Below are 20,584 nucleotides of genomic sequence, written 5' to 3'. Positions count from 1 at the left end.
GCCTGTTGCCTCATACTGTCAAGGCAATGGGAGGAATTTGAGAATTTCTGAGATGTTTTTGGCTAAAAGTTAGTGAGTATGTATAGTTCACTTGCCACTTGCTGGTTTTCGCACCTTTTCACCAGCTTTATGGACAAATGTCTAAGGCCACTTGGGCCCCTTGTTATCCGCTCGGTGAAAATAATAATGTTACCCACGGGATGTGCTGAGCAGAGGTAGATAAGAAAAAATAAATATAACGACCATTGAATCTTTTTCTGTGTCTTTTCATCAATCAGACCTTCAAATAAGTGCAAAACATTAATTTCTTTAATGATCTAACGAATATAAGTTTCTTTGCGCGATTTTTAGATATTTTTATCTCCATTAAACTTTTGTTTAAAATGCGTATAAATACACAGACAGTTTTTTCTATGAGAAAATAGCTCTAAAACAATAAATCATATGCAGTCGTGAACAACAAATACATCGGGCCAATTACAGAGGTGAGAGGGTGTCAGAAAAACCAACACTTTTGCTTTAATTTGTGTATTCAGATGCAGTAATCGAGGTGAGAAGAACCTTTTCCCTTTCTCAACTCCCATGCACTCAATCATTATGGGGGAGGATTAGCTTTTGACTGACTATTTTGGTAAGAAGTGAGCATCATTTGATTACTATACCCGTCAAAATAACCTCAGGCCAGGCCGTCATAAATAATAATAAAACTCTCCAGTCTGAGCTTTTGAAATCAAAAGAATAATATTAAATTTCTATGGTAAGGATTTGGCAGGAATGACTTGTCCGATCTTCTGAATTGGTTTAAGACACCAAATGAGTATGAATTAAGCAATTTAATAATCTAAAATTAAAATTCACTCTACATCGTTTTAACCCCAACTTAAAAAAATACATTTTAGAGATTTCAGAGGATTTTCATCAATTTATACAACTTTTAATTCATATTTAAGCAAACAATTGAAGTTAGTTTGCGTGAAATCAACGTAGATTTAAAAAATCTTGACTAGCTCTAATTTTGTTTTTAACATTTTCACGATCTCACCGGTCAGTTTGTGTGGTGTGTGAAAAGACGTCTAAATTGGCTGCTTTATCGACCAAAAGCTCCAACCCTAATTATCTCCATTATCTTAAAAATAATGCAGCTCAAGTCTTTACTCTTTTGTGTTGACACAGCTGCATGGGGAAAAAAGCGTGAAAATTTTGCCCTGGAGAGCGTTTTGTCCTTCGCGTCGGCTGGTTTTTATTTATAGGCAGCCTGAAAAAGTTATATGAGAACGCTCAGTATATTTTGTGACAAAGAAGACTCGTTTGGTTGGTTGCAACTTGACTTTCAAAAATGTCAAATTGCCCTTGCGTATATATACAGCGCGGGGTTCCTTCCAGCAGAAATGCGCCTAAAAAGGGAAACAAAGCGCCACTAGGACTGTTCATGATTGAAGGCACGGAAAATCACTTTATTTTGTCCGCAATCAGTTGCTGTCAGGCTGTTTGGGGCAGGAAGACGAACAATAAAGTTGACCTCTTCTGTGCGTGAGTACAAAGTAGTGCGTAGTATTAAAAGTTGTTGGGGGCTTTTGTCAGGCGGTCCCACTGGCGCCTCCTCTTCTTTAGGGCGGCTCTCCACGCATCAAAACACTATAATTGAAAGCGGAACATACATGGTTACTACTACACATGTTGCAGTAAGACGCCAACAGCAATATAGTAAAAGGAGCGTACTATAAATTGCTACATTGTATTCAAGCAAAGAAAACTTTACGTAACTTTCCATGATTTAAACAAATCGCTGAGTAAAAAACAGCTTGTTGGGTCTTTGACGAAATTTTCTTGTACACCAATCGATTTCTGAGGTTTGAATTAGGTTAGGTGACAAACTTTCCCGACCAGAATTTCAGCGTGAAATTTTAAAACAAAAGTGTTGGGTTTTTTTCTGACACTTTCACCTCTGTAATTGGCCTGATTATATTTGTTATAGATTCAAAAACCACATTGGACCTATGCTACACACAATTACTGACAGTTGAATTCCAACAAGCATTCAAATCAATCTTCAAGCAATGTTTTTTATTGAAATTTCAGCCAATTCCAGGCTCCATCGGCAATCTTGGCTCCAAGAAAATTGTATTAAAATCTGTTAAAAAGTAGCTCACAGCAGGAATCCAAATTGGCTTTTTATCTTCTATTTATTTATTTCAAATTACGCGAGCCCAATAGTTGTTTGTTTCAAAACAAAAATAATTTATCTATTCGCCACTGACAAGTTCTGTAAGCGTATAAAGATACGAATGCGCACAATAATGGCACTCGGCAGTGAATTGGTGAATTGGACCCCCGGAGTTTTGTCCAACATAAACTTGTAGTAAACAGCGTGGTCAGACTCGTGAACCTATGCCTACCTCTAAAATATAAAAATTAAGGGATGATTGTAGCAAGGAGCTTATTTATGTGACAGTTAAGATGCCGCTGCGTTTTTTTACGAAGAGAAGTGGAATAAAAGTAAAATACTTTGGAAATATATTGGTACGAGGAAAATTAAAAGGGGGATCACTGCCGACCGCTGCCGCATGCTGGTAAATGACGTGACACCCTTTTGTTGGCAATGTCTTTTTCTTTCAAAAGATTTTGTGTTATAAATGGGGAGGCGTCTGTCACAGACGCGCAGACGATTTTAGGCGGAAAGATACCATCGCTGAGATGTGGGTGTAGTTGGAATTGGTTTGTCAGACAGCACCCTTGAGAGGAAGGTGAAATTATGAGATAATGGTCTGCTGCGCGCATTGTGTGCGGCGGCAAGGGATGAATTATGAGAGTTGCCTGCACACACACGTCAAATATTTCGAAATCAAAGAAAATATTCGTTCCTGCGATGGTGTATCATGTTCCTCATACGGCCAAATCATTCTGTGAATTTTTTCACTCTCTCTGCAGACGATGTTTATCGGTATCGTGATTTTCTTTTTAAAAATTTCATTTTTTCTTCGGTTCTTTGTATTCCATTCTGATCTCGAAACGAACAATATAACGGATGTATATTTTAAAGGTACAATATTATATCTACAACGTAATATTAAAATGGCTTTTTCCTTTGTTACGCAATTGTTATTTCTCTAATGTGAGGCAAAACCACTTTTGATTTGTCAGGTTGCGTAATATTATTTATCTGGGAAATAATCAAATAACAATGTGTGTCAAAGGAATTATGTCAAATGATTTTTATCGATTTCTATACTGTCACATTTGACCAGAAGTACAGTTTTAGCTTACACGCTTCTTTATTCTTGCCTGGGGGTGGGTATAGTCAATAATACTTTAATTACATAAAAATGTAACGTCCTGGTGCCGTAAATATTGCGCACAGATCAACATGCAAACACCTAAATGTTCATTGTCAAATTGATTATTGACCTTTTCTTGCAAGGAAAACCGCGTTTGGTTGTTGAGCTATGCGTAATTTTACCTCACCAAGCAGATAAGTAAAAAAATTCCAAGAAATAGAGTGGACAGAGGGAGCAAATTTAATAATATTATATAAAAAGCATTCTCTAGCCGCACTGATTGTGAGCCGAATTAGAGACGATTCACTGAACAATAAATTTTGCACGGGGTGGAAAATTTGGCCACAGAGCAGTCCTTTGTATTCGGCTGGTAGGTTATTTTCACGCTATTTAACTTTCCCTCAATAGAGAGGGCGAAAACGCTGTGCACGGACGGCGGCTGCAGACACTGCGGTGCCGGCCGCTTTTGTCGCCTCGCAGTGGCCTCTCCTTTCGATGATGCGGTTGTTGAAAAATTACCTTTGAAATTCCACAAAAAAATATTTCTCTATGCTACAATAAAAAATCATGTGATAGTAAAAAAATAATAAAATTTAAAAATTGCACACGGGACGAGTTTTTCATTTTATTTCAATTCTTCTCATTACTATTTATTTATGTGTGGCCTGTCTGGAGATGCGTAAAATTTACCCAGGTTGCTGTTTAAATTTCTGAGGAAATCGGCTCCGAATTTTTCATGTTCCGAATCATGGCTCCGAATCTTTCTCCCTATTTTTTTTGCCAATAAGAAAAATGTGGAAAATTCCCCTCACATTCCCACACCGTTGGATAATTAACTGGGACTAGAAGGAGCCAAAATCTAGCAAAATATATGTAAGGAATTTTCGATAAATTATTTGGAATTCTTAATTTATTTCAGAACAAAAAGTTTCCCTAAAAGTTTGATGGATAGAGAGATCTCGGCCGCGAGAGGAATCAAAATCTGGCCAAGCGCTGGAAATTTTGGAGAAAATTTGAATTCATCAGTGGCTTTTTTTACTATTGCAAAATTTAGAACAAATTGATAGTCGTGACACTCTTTGACCTGCCACTGACCGGCGAGGCGCCATGACCAGGAACCCAGCAGACAAGTAAAATGTATAGTTCGCATTGTATATTATACACTCTCTACCTTTTTGTTCCTCTCTTTTATTGGTGTTGATCAGAGCTGAACGTCATGCACTATATTGATGATAAACTGCATTAACTCTCGTCGAACTACCCGATTGTCATTGCGAGATTGACAGTCAAGGGCACTACATACAAACAGAAAAATATCCAAATTAAAGGCTCATCTCAAAGAATATATAGCACAAAACGCCGCTGCACCAAATCAGAGCGTACAAGCGAAAAGAAGAGTTGTTTGTGCCTTCAGAATGTATTTTTTCGAAGCGAATAAAAGGAGTAAACAATAATATTAGGCGCGGTCAATAGAGCGTTTTCATATTATATCCTTTCAAATGAAATAGGTATGCGCAACTAACACCTGCTGCTCATTTTTGCGTTGGCGCCGGCTTGAGAAAGAGGTTTATCAGAGTATATTTAAACTCACAGTCCTCATTCTAACAGGGAGTAATCGATGATTTCATAGCCCACTGGATGCGCTTATTCGTGAGCAGCGAGGCTATGCAAAAAATTACATTCCTTTGAATTATCATCTTTATTCGATGTAGCTCTTTTTGGTATTATTCCACAAATTTATTCACTTGCTGGTTTAACTGGAACTGAAGCTTTCTTTCATGATTTTTTGAGTTTGAATGAAAAATATTATTTTTTAACGAGCAAATAAAAAGTGCATGTTTATGGGTCTAGCAAACTGGGCGTCAAAACATCATATTATCACACTTGCAACCTGTCTGGACGCAGATTTACAATGTGAATGGGAAAGGGAAACGTATTATTATGTCTATAGCTGCAGCCGTATAATAGCGAGCCTATTTATTCGGCGAACTGATATTATAAATCGGGGGTAGCGCTTCTTCCCCCTTTTGCTTTTCTCGCCCTCGTATTTTTTATCCAACCAAATGTAAATAGAAGTGTCTGCATGGTGCAGACAAAAGTTCTGCTTCTTCAGGTGTCAGGTCGTGTTTCCTTTCAGCGCAACGAGAATAAAAACGCATGCGGATTAGTGGCGTCTCCGCTCTTTTTATTATCAAACACACGAATGGTATAGGACGCGGCTATTTATCTTTTTTCCTCTTTAGAGCTGGCCCATGAAATTATGTATATTGGTGCTCGCGGGGTTGTTATTGAGCCTTGCTCCCTGCTTTTGTTCGGGGGAGGCCGTGTCTCTGCAGCGCCTTATTTGCATTTTCTTTCTTTCTTTCTTTCTATCAGTCGGTCCGATTCGCCGTATTAAATTACAAAAGGTAAATACACCAGAGTGCAACATGGAAAAATATAAATGTATAGTGGGATCAGACGATTCGAATGTGCACTCAATTTACTATACACATACAAAAAATGCAACTAAGCGGAAGAGACACAACATGTTCTTTTTACGCCTGAACCTGCTATTTGTTTGTGTGTTTGAAAAGAAAACTTACATCTCAATTAAAAAAACTCTATACTTTTGATTCGAAGTTCACGTTTTTTAATTTTAGGATAGAAACGTAAGTGCAATACGGCATATTGCGAACAAATTTGTGTTTCCGCACTGCAAAGGGAAACAAATTCTAATTGAAACTCTTATTATCACATTAAAATGTAGAAAATAAATAACAAAAAATTGAAATTTACATAAATACAATTCTAGCTCATGAATTAACAATGCAATCAGAATATGCAAGACTTTTCAAAAGAAAAACAAACTATTAATACAACTGTATTTAATCTTAACTCTAAAATAATTACATACTTCAATAAAGATTTATTTTTAATTTTTAAAAAATACTCAACACTTAGGATAAAAAATTCGGCCTATTTTTATTTTAAAAATTTGAATCATTTTGAAAAAGAGGCAGCTCAGTTTCATCACTGTGAAATACGATTTTTAGCATCCTCTTTACTAATTATTATAGAATTACCCAATTAAAAACTTATTAATTATGCTCTGCAGATGGCAATTAATGTACTTACGTTTACTTAATTTACTTAAAAAATTATTTCAAATTCTGTTCATGTCCTATCTTCAAATCGACCAAATTAAAGATTATTTTTTTTACCAAAATGCGAGAACTAAAATATTCATCTGAAATCTTGACTATCCTGCTGTGAAGCTGTTGAAAACTTAATTCTTGAAAAATTTCAACAATTGTGTAACCGATAAAAACTTAATTTAAACAGTTGCACGATTTTTAAAATGAAAAATTGAATTAATGAGATAACTAAGACGAAGATTGAAGTTTTTATACAGACTTTTTAAGAAAAACATAGCGCATATTTTTATATTTCAAGGAACCGACAGCAAATGTAATCGCAAAAAGTAATTGAAACTGAACATCATGTGCGATATTGATGATAGACTGCATACACTCTCGTCAAACTACCCTTGTCATTGCGAGATGACAGTGAGGCGCATTGCATACTAGTACAGGAAAATATCCAAATAAAAGGCTCATCTCAAGAATAGCACAACACGCTGGACCAGATCAGTGCGTACAAGCGAAAGAAGAAGAGTTGTTTATGTCTGATGGAGGTATTTTTCGAATCGAGTAAAAGGAGGAAACAATAATTTATTAGGATCCAGAGTGTTTTCACAAATCCTTTAAAATGAAATATATAGGTATGCGCAACCAACAGTGGATGCTGCTCGTTTTTGCGTTGGCGCCGGCTTGAGAGAAACGCAGCGCATATGTTAATATTTCAACGAACCGTCAACAAACGGAATCGCAAAAAGTAATTAAAATTTCTATTTTTAGTCTCAGGATTGAAATAAATGTTGTTATTTCTTACCCCCAAGAACATTTTCATAGATTGTGAGACATATATAAAGTGTCAGGGTCGCAAAAACCCGCATTTGCAATATAATCCACTATATTGCAAAATATTTATTCTGCAATTTTTCCAAAACACATTTTTACGGAAGATGATGGATGAATATAGATATTTATTACAATGGCACTGCGGTTTCATCAAAAGACCACACATTTTAACACTCATCGTAGTTATCTAAAATTTATGACATTTCGATGGTGTGAAATGTTACTTTTTTGGGGTTACATTCGGAAAAATGCGGAAAAACCAGAACTGGTGTTTTTTCCATCAAAACCAGTGGTGCATTATTGCGCTTTGTAAATTGGTGAACCCTGCACCATATCTAGAAAAATGGAGCAGAAAGCCTCTGCAATTACCTATGTAAAACATGAGCAAGGAGAGTCTGAAATCATCATAAGTTTATTGTTCAAATTTTTGATACGTTACTTTAACTGCTTGATAAAAAGCAATTATTTATAAGAGCAATGAAATGAAAGTTAATTATCTGATTCTGTATTTTTAATCCGTGACATTCAAAGTTTCTGTAATTATCACAAAAACAATTTTTACTCTCAATAAAATAAAAAAACCAATGTTTCCTCACATACTTATCATTTTCGCCAAGCTGCAATTCAATTTAGACATTTTTACAATGCACCCAATTTTTCACCAGCTCCATCCCATTTCACGCAGCAAAAAGAATCTCGATCAATCCCCGAGGGAGAAAGAGACGCAAAAAGCAGCAGCATTTTTCGTCTTTTTTTAGGAGCTGATCTGCTCGAGTCCCTCGCAAATCCCGCGAAAGCCTCCTTATCCGCGGAAACATTGTTTGTTCTGCGGCGACAGCAGCAATAATAATACAATACTGTGCTCACTTTTCAAAATCACAATCTGGATGATGCGTGCGTGGAAATCGGCTCTTTCAGAGTGGAGTAATACTTTATTGCATTGTTTACTCGGCGGATATGACCACTCTCTGGGGGAATAAAGATGATTATTGTCCTCGGAAATCGCCGTCGTGCCGGCCAAAAATAAACACATGACACGAGTGCGGAAGCGTTTAGCTTTTGTTAAAAGAGCTGGTGAAAAATCGGTCGCAATTACCAGAAGGTAATGACCGTCGCTCGGATATTGGCGACTGATGGCTGCTCATTTTTCTCGGCGCTGATACCACGATCTGCGAAAAGCGCAGAGGGGTCGCAAGCAACAGATTGCGTTCGGAAATGAGAGCCAAAAGGATGGGGGCACACAACACTTGAAATTTCCTTGCAGTAGTTTTAAGGAAAGAAAGCATTTCGTTCCGACAAACGAGAATAGCTTCCAAATGGTCAAGCAGATTTATAAGGGAGTTATAGCGGATTATTAAGAGTCTGGGTTTATACAATTATTTAAATTGTTGGACGCCATAAGCAGTTCAGCAGTGGATCGATTAACAATTTGTTCCAAAAAAGGAATAAAAAATCCTTTATATTAACAATAAAATTTTCTCTTTTTTCATTTTTAAAATTGATAGCGCTTGACCACTTTTTATTGGCAGATTTCGATTCTTCTCGTCGAGATGTGTCCAACAGCGTATGAAAACTTTTAGCGAAACTCTTTGTCACGAAATAAAATATGATTTCAAGTAAGGAGACAGTCCTAACCATTTAAAAAGCATGCTAACTTCTCAAAAATTTCAAATGCTACTTAGGTCAATTTTGGCTTCAACTGAATCCTAAGGGATCAGTACATACATAGACATCAAGCATTTTTCAGGATTTTGAAATACCAATCCTCTTTAAAAACCTTCATTTTACAAGGGGAAATCATGACGAGTCAAACAGTGTTTAGTTTTTGCAATGCAGACTAAGATTTGTCCTTAAAAATATATCTAAAAATTAAAATTTAGTTTTTTTCATTTTAAAAGTTGAATTTCTTGAAAAGCAAAGTAAACACCACTCTAAAATTTTTCACAGTCCACACTTTGGGGATTTACAGATGCTTGAAATCATGAAAATTACGACAAACACCTGAAATTTTTTCAAATGAACGATCCAAAACGTCCTTTAGTCTTGACCGACGACGGCGACGACCTTAAATTTTGCGTTCATTTGATTAGGCTTGAAAGAAATTGGATTTTGTTTTCTAAAACCCGCAACAAATCACCTTCAAGTCAATAAAACGAAATATTTCCAAATATATTGACTGCAACTCTCAAATAAGAAGCTTTTGAGACAAACTCCTTAATATTTTGGGAGAGGAAAATTGACAAATTGCACCGCAGACAGAGAGATTTCCTTGCGGAGTGTCTCGAGAGAATAAATAAATAAATAAAGGGGGTAGCAGACGCGAAGAAGGGGGAGATTAGTGGTGGGTCGTTTGACAGGCCGCGCGCAAAAACCGCGCGCTGCACTAATGGATGATCCTATGTGCCGTTTTTTATCTGATCAACGCCGTTTAATGGATTTTCATTCCCACCGCACTGCATATAATAGTAAGAATAATCGAAACGCCTTGTGCAGCCGGATTTAATTGCAAAAAATTGCATTGTACCTGCGGCAGCCCTTCTCCCCGACGATAATTATGCACCCCTCGAGTCTGCACGCTGGCTTTGATTGACAAAACCAATTAGGAAGACAACCAGCTTATCTCCGTGCTTTCTTTTTTGCCGAAGAATCATTTGTCCAATCTTCAGGGATTTGCTCAACGACTCTGAGGTTGTAAATCTATGAATCGGGGTGGTTTGCCACTTGCTGCATATAGCAGATAAGACATCTGATACTTTTGCAGATGCGTGATTCATAGACTTCGAGGAGTAGAACAAAACAGTCGTTTTCGAATTTTTATCTGGGAAAAATAAATATTTTTCAAACAAATAAAAAGACCTTGCAGTCAGCAGATAAAATCATGTAATTTCATCTCAAAAAAATATTTTCTTGATGAATATCTTATAAAATTGATCAGTTATAAAAAAAATGGAGAGAATTTGGAATTTTGGCGAGTATTTTTGCTGAGCCCTGTATAAATTGTTAAAAGTTAATTCATCTTGGAACATGTAAATTATCAAATTAAAATAGAAAATTTGGACTTTGCGGTTCTTGTGCAACCAACCCTTATGTATAACCATTTATCATCCTGTTGGCCAAAGAGAAAAAACCTCCAGTTTTACATTACGACAGCAAATTTAATTGACTAAATCACCCCTAAAAATAAACAAATAATTATTAAATTTTAATTTTTTACCGTAGAAAACTAATAATCCTTCATTCACACGCTCTTTTCTTTTTACTCTAAAAACAAAAATGTATTTTGTGATCCTTTATATTATCAGAAAAATAATAAAAAATTATTGAAAACATTTAACCGTTTGACATTTAAAATAATATTATTTACTGTTTGAATCATATTTTATATAATTATTCATCATTTAATTTATGTTATAAATTTTTCTATTAAATTTCCATTTAAATTTGTGCCCATGCGTATGAAAATTAAAGAATCTTAGTTAATAATAACTAGTACGACACTACTTACCCCCTGTTTTACTTTAAATGGTTTATAAAATTGATTTCTCTCAAGTAAAGATCACTATGACATAAGTTAATAAATGGAAATAAAAATAAAATAAGTCAGCTTATGAGAAGACTCAACTTTCTCACGAGCATCAATCACAATTAACGCATTAGATGCAAATATTGATCGCTTTTGGCACGGTGGATCATAACGGGCGAAAATAACGCATTCAAATTTATGAGCTGTTGACTTAATTCATCACTTTTGCGTGTTCTCAGTCAGCATCTTGGCCATTTCCTCGCCGGCAGCAGAGATAAATTGACGCCATCAAGTGCATCCCCCTAAATCGGCCGACAAAAGACGACTTTGCATGCATAAATAAATTGCTCGTGTGTGGGAATACGCGCTGGAAGGCCGATAAATAAATATCAATCAAGTCGATTTGGCGAATGAATAATAATCAAATTTAAAATGCAAATATGGCGCTGGCTGGCTGGTTATTATTCATGGCTGGCTGCGTGCGCAGTGATTGATGAAGTGTAAAGCGGGCAGGTATTCTCTTTTTTGTCGATGTGTCAAAACTCGAGTGATTATCAGAGGGGTGGAATAAAAAATAAAACAACAATTGCGGCTGATGTGAGATTTTTGTGCGCGACGAGAAGTGCACATCCAACAAGGGGTGCAACCCTTCGGCGTGATTATCAGCATTTGACTCGTGAAGAGCAGTGCCACGCCACGCAGGGGGTTATATTAAATTGTGTGTGTGTATAGAAGAAATCATTTTCATAATCAGTTTTTTGCTTAACAAGCGATTTATATTAATCACACCCCTCGTTTTTCTTCGTCAAATTAATTGTTATTCAAGGGATTATCGAAATATTCATGAGGAATTAATATTTAATTTATGCTTTCAAAGCGGTTAACCCGTTTGCGGCTTTGCTTTTCAATTTTTGCTCGTCTGGAAAATTATGTTAGAGCTACTTACGATCTTTTGTATTTATCAATCTTCAAAGTATAAATTAAATTAAAACATCCATTAGGTGACCGATGAAATTTTTCCTCCTTTGGCGAATAAATCATTGACAAATTGTTTGATTTTCGAGAAATTATATATTAATTGTTTGATTCTGATTTTAATATATATGACATTGTAGGGAACTTAAAATAAATTCCTGAAGAATTTCCTCCCAAATATGGGAAGTAAATAAAAATCATGTTTTTATTCTAGAAGGGTCCAAAGAAGAATTGTTGCCAAACAAAAACTGTAGCTTAATATTTTTCGTAACAATAAAAACGGAACTGGCAAAAAATAACACCTTTGCCTTTTTCACAGGCTTATCCAATTGTTGTTAATTTATTTTCAAAAGCTTTAATTTTCGAGAGGCTTTAGAATGTTCTTTATTCTATTCGGCTGATGTTGTTTATTCAGCCAATTACCAAATTTTTCAAATTATTATCTTAGGTCAACTTCAATTTAGTTGGGCCTGAAATAAATGGGCCCATGAAAATAGTTAATAACTTTTATGTGAGCTAGAATTGAATATAAAAGTAATTCAATTTCATTTCACACTGATTCAACAAATTACGTATTTTCTATGTTCCACACAAATTAAATGGTTTAACAGGATGGTTCTTTGAGCCAAAAACCTGCCAGAAAACTGACTCATTTAGACTAAAATACAATATATTTGGCGAAAGAAAAAAGGGAAAAGTGAAATTTATTCAATCAAAAGTTAATGCTCCAATTTTAACCGTTCACACTTAAACACTATAGTTCATACGGGAAATTTTATTTTCTTAGACCGATTAAAATGATTCTCCGAGGGAGGATATACAATTGTACAAAAAGGAAGTAAAACCTTAAAAAGGACCAAATTATTGACAAATATTTTGCAACTTATTTTAAAATGTATGTATTCCTCACAAGCTGTCAGTATTTGTATTACACAATTATTAATTGCCAACTTTCTACAAACAAGAAGGAAAACTTCCTCCTCCTATATGTGTTATCATTAAAAAATTGCTTTATTCCTCCAAAATATTTAACAAACGTCTATCGCATTTTCATTTTCAATTTATATCTTATTTTTGGCATTACCATAAATTGTTACTCCTAATAAACTCAAAATACCATGTATTATTCACCGAAGCCACGAATAGACCGCAAAAAAGCCTACTCTCTTCACTATTTATTTCACAAACAAATATATATTTTCTCCTGAAGACATCATCGTAGCTTTCAAGCCCCTGCTCGCGCGTGCTTGCTAAAAAATGACTGCAGCGTCGCATTATTGGCATTGTGCGTAAGGATAATTCACAAACGAAACATCAGCCGTGCATCCCTGGAGACACGCACGAGAGCTAGAGGGACGGGCAAACCGCGAGAAAATATCGCAGGGAAAGGATGCGGTGCGTCGCTGTCAAAATTCAAAACAGTCGCTCGGAATGACAAATGACGCGGCAGTAAATTGGCAATTTCCAGCAGGCAGTCGCCTGGGAGTTCTCTGTGCGTTTGTGTGCACTATAATTGCGTTTTAATTAATTATCCTGCTCATCTGAGATGAAAGAGTGGAGTGCGTGCCGCCGCATTAACGCTTGTTGCTTTCTATAGACTGATTGTGAGTAGAGTGCATTTAGATTATAAATGGGCTGTTTGACAATCGCCAAATCTCGCTCATCCATCTTGACACGCCGCGTCTTTGTGCGCTTTCTCCAAGCTCGTTTGGCAGATTTAGTGAATTGTGTGCAACCCGACGAGGTATACAGTGCGTGTCGTGGTCTTAAAATTAGGTTTTTGTTTAGTTTAAAAATAGCCGACATTGACCTGAATTAATTAAAGAATCATTTTACCTCCCACAATACAAACTAGAACTAGACTCAAATTTAATCGCTCCTAAATGTCATGACACGCTATTCAAAATATATAAATACTTATATTTAAATTTTGTTTGTTAATTTCATATAAATTTTAACTCTGTTTTAAATAACTTAAAATGGTTTTTTAAATTTATATAAAATAAATAATAAATTAAAAAACAGATAAATAAATTTTATTTATGTAAGGCAAAAAAAAAATTAATGTCTAGACTAAATCAATTTACATAAAGCATAACGGTTTTAATTGTTTAATTTTAAATAAATATATTTAATTTTAAAATTTCAGCCTCTGTAAATTGTATTGATTGTTTATTTGTTCATACAAGAGCAGGTTATGTGTCCAATTAAGTGAAATCAAACCTCAGGATCGCTCAGGATGTCGATTTTGTTAATACATATATTTACACTCAAAATCTGGGCTAGTCTGATCTCACTTCGGCTTTGCCCCCCTCCCCCCGAGAGTCTTAGTAACTTGTTTTCCAGAAGTGTCGCCCTTTCTCACATGCTTTCTTCCCTATCTGTAAACTGACCTGTGATGACATGAATGTACTTACAAATTGTGAAATTGAAATAAACTTTTAAATCAGGGGTAAGAACGGGTATTTTTGTCAGGTTTAATGCAAAAAATAAGTGTTTTTTTTTAAATTTCTAATACAGTCGAGTCGCAAATAATCCAAGTTTTTAATTTACTTTTCGAAGGTTTTCAGATGGAGTCTGTTAAGCGAAGAAATATTGACGATCCATACAGTTTTCAGCGGATATGATATTTTTTTGTCGAGAAAAAGACCGGACATATTCCCACTAAAAAAATATATTTTTTTAATATCAGGATGTTACCTTTATTTTCAGCACCTCTGGAAATAAATCCCATCATATTCAAGAACACAGCAGAAATGTAAGAGTAAAATTAGAGCAATTTTTCAGGACAAGTCCAATGATTTTTCGATTATTTTTTTTTCAGTAATAATTCTCCCATTAGACGAAAAAAAGGAGTGAATAAATCACCGTGTCTGTTGGACGACTTGTTTTATTACCAAAGAAAAATATTTCCTGCGGACTCGTAATTCGGAACGCACTCGAGCTGCAATTAATTCACTTCGGAGCATAAATCTCTGGAGCCAGCAGCAAGCGGCAAGACAAAACAGAAACAAGGGGAGGAAAAAGAGAGATAAGCCGCCGCAGCGCCACGGAAAAGAGCTGTAAATAAAAATCATATATACACCCGATCGAGTTCATTTGTGTTTTTTCGGCCGACTGGAAGCGCATTTTGTATTTGTGAAAAAATAATCTGCAGACTGCATCGCACACTTCTTGACGCTGCACTCCACCCCCGAGGGATTTTGCACCGAGCGGAAGAGCGCAGGGAACTTCACTTTGTCATACGAGAGAGGAATTAGAGGAAAATAATATAAATTACCGCGTAAAGAGTTGGCAGGCCGAAAAGCAGAATCCGCCGGAAGTGCGTCCACATTTAAAAGCGATTGTAAATCATTTTGAAAGTCCTCCGTGAAATAAATATATATGAATTTTGCGTGCATCGCATTATATGATTTACATTTTATTTCGAAATTTCGCAGACAGATATTATTTGGAATTATTTAGACCTATTTAAGGGTGCTTCCGAGAATTTGATACTGGCTCAGATGAAAATATCCAGTTTGGTAAACAGAAATGAATGTGTTAATGGCTTAAAATAATTTATTCAGCATTTAGAAATATCTAGGGGAATCTCTTTGTGTCTGATTCACTGTGCTGCACTCTTGGAAATAGAAGGATTCCCATGACAATCGTGAGCTTGGAGAATTTAAAAAGACAGCTAACTTTTCACAGCTCTTTTGGGAACTTTATTTTAGAAAGTAAAAACTCTTTTGTGCGCTTCAAATCATCACCAGCAAATCTAAAGAAAAGCTTAGTAAAAACTGCTTTAAGTTAGAACTAATAATATCGTTATGAAACTCTAAATCATATCATATACTTCGGAATGTAAGTTAAATTTTTGTAGGAAATTATAATTCATTATTTCAGGCTAATTTTTATTTATAAAAATAGAATAGATTTAGTTAAAAACATAATGGCAAATATTGAAAAATTAATAAAATATTTATATTTATTGGCATGTTATTCTGCCCAAAATTAAAAGAATTGCAACTGCATCAAACCTCTTTCAAGTAATTTAATGCCAGGTTAGTTTGTCTTAAAATTTGAAAAATTAAAATATTGTTTTGGAATTGATTTTCAGCACATTATTTTCAAAATCCGCTGGAATTCGCAGGATGTAAGACATAACGCAACTAGAAATTTAAAAAATATTTTCAAATTGATCACAATTCAACTTTATAGTCCTATTGTAAAAGTTAAAAACTGTCAATGTAGCGTAAATTGCTAAAAATTTCTTCTTGTTACAGATTGAGTAAAGTATCCCCATTCAACGAGATTTAATGTCTGACCCAATTTATTTTATTTAAGTCAATTTAATTTACGTAATAATTTTTCAAAATTCAAATTCTGTAAATCAAACCTGATACTAAATTTTCTATATTATTTTATATATTAGTATTTAATAATTTTTACAAGTACAAATATGGTAAAGTTATAAGCAAGTTCTATAAAATAAGCGTTAAAATCCATATAATTATGGTTTAATTTAATATCCAAACGATTTAAATAATATGCTACAATTAAATAAAAATTCATCCCAATCAGCTTGGAAACCGCCTGAAACTAACAATCTTTAAAAATTCAGAGCCCTAATTTAGTAACTTTCAATCTTTTATATGTAGACGAAAACCCTTTGCTCCTGCTCAAACTAAACCAATTACGTGATAAAACGTGGATAATTGCTCTCACAAGCGGCTTGTGCAATCGATTCGGTTGTATTTTATTCGTTCTTCTTGCACCACACAGTTCGATGATCAAATAAAAAGTGTGCGCATATTGTTTTCAAGGGCCTCACTCGCTCGGTGAAAAAGCAACAAGGGTTGGCTCGTTAACAAAAACGCACGGCCTCTCTCCCAGCAACTTTGATATATTTATTGTTCTGCTGTTTTCCCCTCGTCGGCGGCGGACTGGCAGGCAGGCAGCCGCAGGCAAATTAGATTTTATCAATCACATCTCGCGGCACGGCGCCGAGTGGCCAAGCACAAAGACGCGCTTTGATTAAAAATGCATGTTTCGACCACCCGAGTGTGTTGACCGCACCAAGTGAGTGATCACCCTTGTTAACCTTCGCTATTCTCCACCGATGCGGACAATGCGCCTATATATAATACTCCCTTGCGTTACATCGTTGACGGAATTTGCGTAGTGGAATTAAGGTAAACATAGTGTCGCATAATACATATGTAGTAAACAATCTATTTTTACAATCTGTTCGGGAATTGTTATCTCTCTTTTCTGCAGTTTATTTAAAATATCTTCCTGGGAAATAGGATTTAATTCCCAAGCAAAACTAGATGATTCATTCGGATTTACTCTCACTTATTGAGGAAAAAGCGTCCCTTTATACGTATAGAATGAATAAAATGCAGTAAAATGAGTAAAAATCCGTTATTGGATAAGCATTTCAGTTTTAGGGCGAGAGAATAGAGTGATTTATCAGATTGATTTTGAGCCTTTATTGAGTTATTCACATGCCTTTAGTCACGCCGTGTGCTTCAAACCTTTGAAAATGCATTTTTACCATTATTGATATGGTTGAAAAGGAGTTAAAATCTTTAATTCTAAGCTATTTCGGTTAGGTTAAAATAGTCATAAAGCACGCAGTTTTTGTAAATTTGATAGATAGAAGCTAAGTTTTGGCGAAAATCGTACTTTCTTCCAGCGTCCTGAGGCTATAGAAGAATGTGCCAACTAAACCTCTGTTTCCAATTGCATACCACTCAACTGGTATTTAAATAATTTCAGGGCAATAAAAAATATATTCCGGTGCGCAGTTATCAGGAGCAAACAAAAAACAATACAAAATTGGCTAATAATCAACAATAAAATCGATAACATCTCACAATAATTATCACTCCCTTGTCAGTTTATCTCAATTAAAAAAGATGACGAGGGTTTAATATCCGAAACGGCTGTCCTAGTCACGGGTGTTTGGCAACAATGGATGTTTTGTGTTTTTTCTGGGACATTTTGGCACTTGCTTAAAATGTTTTTGAAAAATTCACTGAACGTTTGTTTTTGATGATTTCTCAAATGGTCTGCGTTGCATTGAGTAGCATCCCTTAGTATAGTACGAGTATCTTTTTTAAGAGGAAGAAGGAGGTAAGCTAGCATCGAGTGTGCACGCAAAGAATCTGTCTCTGCTGTATTCCTGCCTCCGGGCGTTGTTTCAGGTTTTGGGCCGGCGAGCCCACTGGCGAAGCTTCTTTGTCGCCCCCGCCGACCTTGTCGCGCGGAGGCGTCCCTGAATACTGCCCAGTTGATTGGAAAATAGCTAAATTAGTTTTCCCATTGACGTAAGCCCAATCACTGGAGGAATTTCTATAGAGCTGGTTACGTAGAAGTGACGAGGATTCCATAAAAACCCCTAGGGAACAGCGCTGAATTTCGACGACTACCTGGACCATTTCAAATGCCAGAGATGCCACCCTCTTTATGCTTTTATTGTGACAAAGCCGGCCGCAAGAATGCCGTATTTATCAGATGCAACGATTGCCTGCTGGAATTTCACAGAACGTGCCTCCTCAAATACACAAAAATGAGCGAGAAAGAGGTTAACGATTTCAAAAAGAAGAATAATTTTAGCTGCTGGCCTTGTTCTTTGCCAATGATGAATGATTCCTTCTGGAGCGTTCCCGAGCCGCTGCGTCCAACTCGAGCGAGTAATTCCCAGCAGCATCAAAGCAATAAAAAATCAGCTGCAATTTTGTGCTTTAACGCGCGGTCACTAAAAAACAGGAAAAGGGCTGCTGACATTGCTGGTCTTCTCGAGTGTCATCCTGCGGATGTTCTAGCTATTAACGAGACATGGTTGTCGCCTGATATCTTTGACCACGAGGTGATCCCGACAGACTACGTTGTGATGCGAAAGGACAGAACTGGCGGCCGTAGACCAGCAGGCGGTGTCCTATTGGCCATTCTTCCGCACCTTCTGCCGCGCCGACAGACACAGCTCGAGACCACTGCTGAGGCCGTTTGGGCCGAGGTGACGGTCTCGAATTTGCGTTTCCTCATCGCCTCGGTGTACAGAGCACCAAACAGTACGCCGGAGCAAAACGATGGGCTGCTTCGCTCGCTTGCGCTGGCCGCCGAGCAGCAGCACAATTACGACGCGTGCTTTGTCATGGGCGATTTCAATTTGGACGTGGACTGGAACACTGAGACGCCGCTGCCGAGAGCTGCACCTGCTGAACAATTCGTCGACGCCTTTGATAATTTCGCCTTTGCGCAACTGATAAAAAACGCAACGAGAACCACGGCCACGAGCGAGAAGACCATCGACTTGTTCCTGTGCGACACGCCGAATCTAGTCTCCACGAGCGAGGTTATCGCCGGCGTTAGCGACCACGACGCGTTGCTGATCGGCCTCAAGGTGGACTCCCGCCGCCCGCCACCTGTGTCTATGACGCTTCCGGACTGGCGGCGCGCCCACTGGCCGGCTCTCAACGACCAACTCGCGGTGAAGCTGCAAGAAGTGATGCAAGAAGATGACCTCGTTAAAGCCTGGACAGCCTGGAAGACAGCGCTGTTCGAATGCGTCGCGGAGTGTGTGCCAACCAGAAGGACGCGATCTAAGAGGAAGCTGCTCCCCTGGCTCGACAAAAATTTAAAAAAGTTGATAAAAATTAAAGATGATCTGTTCGCGCAGTGGAGGAGCGAGAAAACCAATGAGGCAAGGAGCATTTTTGAGACGGCGAGAAAGGCGACCCAAGGCGCTGTCAGACTGGCTAAAGACCGATGGTTTTGGAATCTCGGCCGTGGACCACAAGGGGCAGCTGTGTTCTGGAAATTCATTCATTCTAAATCAAAAGTGCCGATTAACACGACTACTTTTTCAGCTGACGGCCGCATTTTCAGTGAGCCTGCAGCCGTCGCTAGCCAATTTCTCGCCACTTTCAAGCAGAACTTCTCGCCAGCAGGCACTGATTTTCCGTTCGTGCGCCGCGCGCCCGTCCAAAATGGGAAGCTGAGCAAGCTGCATATCACGGCGAGCGAGGTCAGCGCCTTGCTGCACGTCCTGGACGCCAAAAGTGCCACAGGACCGGACGGGATCCCTGCAGTGCTGCTCAAAAACTGCGCTGAGACGATCTGCCCCAGCCTCGCCCACATTTTCAACCTTTCGCTGCGGACACGCGACTTGCCGGCCGACTGGAAGTTTGCAGCGGTGACGCCGATCCCAAAAGAAGGTAACAAAAATGATTTCAATAATTACCGCCCCATCAGCGTCACCTCGCTCGTTGGAAAACTCTTGGAGAAGCACGTCCGCAACAAGCTTGCAGCCTTCTTTGAGAGGATAAATTCCCTGCCAGACTGCCAGCACGGCTTCCGCGAGCGGCGCTCGTGCACGACAATGTTGCTGAAAACCCTGGACAACTGGACTGCGGCCCTCGACAGCAACAGCGGGCAACACGTGCACGCAGTTTTCCTCGACTGGGCGAAAGCTTTTGACAGGGTTCCACATCAGCGGCTACTGTCCAAGCTTCATCACCATGGCGTTGACGGCGAGGTCCTCGGGTGGCTGAAAAACTTCCTCGTTGGCCGCAGCCAGTTCGTGCGTTTCGGCGGCGCACGAAGCGAACCATGTGAGGTCACGAGCGGCGTCATCCAGGGCAGCGTGCTGGGGCCGCTGCTTTTCAACATCTACGTGTCCGACCTGCCTGCAGCCCTGAAAACTAACCTGGTGCAATACGCCGACGACTGCACCGTGTTCAGGGTAGTGAGCTGCCAAGACGACGTCGACGAACTGCAGGATGACCTCGCCCTCGTCGACATTTGGTGCACCAACAACGGCATGCAGCTGAACGCCAAGAAATGCGTCGCGATGGACA

This window comes from Cloeon dipterum, chromosome 1 (assembly GCF_949628265.1).
Source record: "Cloeon dipterum chromosome 1, ieCloDipt1.1, whole genome shotgun sequence".
Classification (NCBI taxonomy): Eukaryota; Metazoa; Arthropoda; class Insecta; order Ephemeroptera; family Baetidae; genus Cloeon; species Cloeon dipterum.
Note: the sequence above shows the minus strand (reverse complement) of the source record.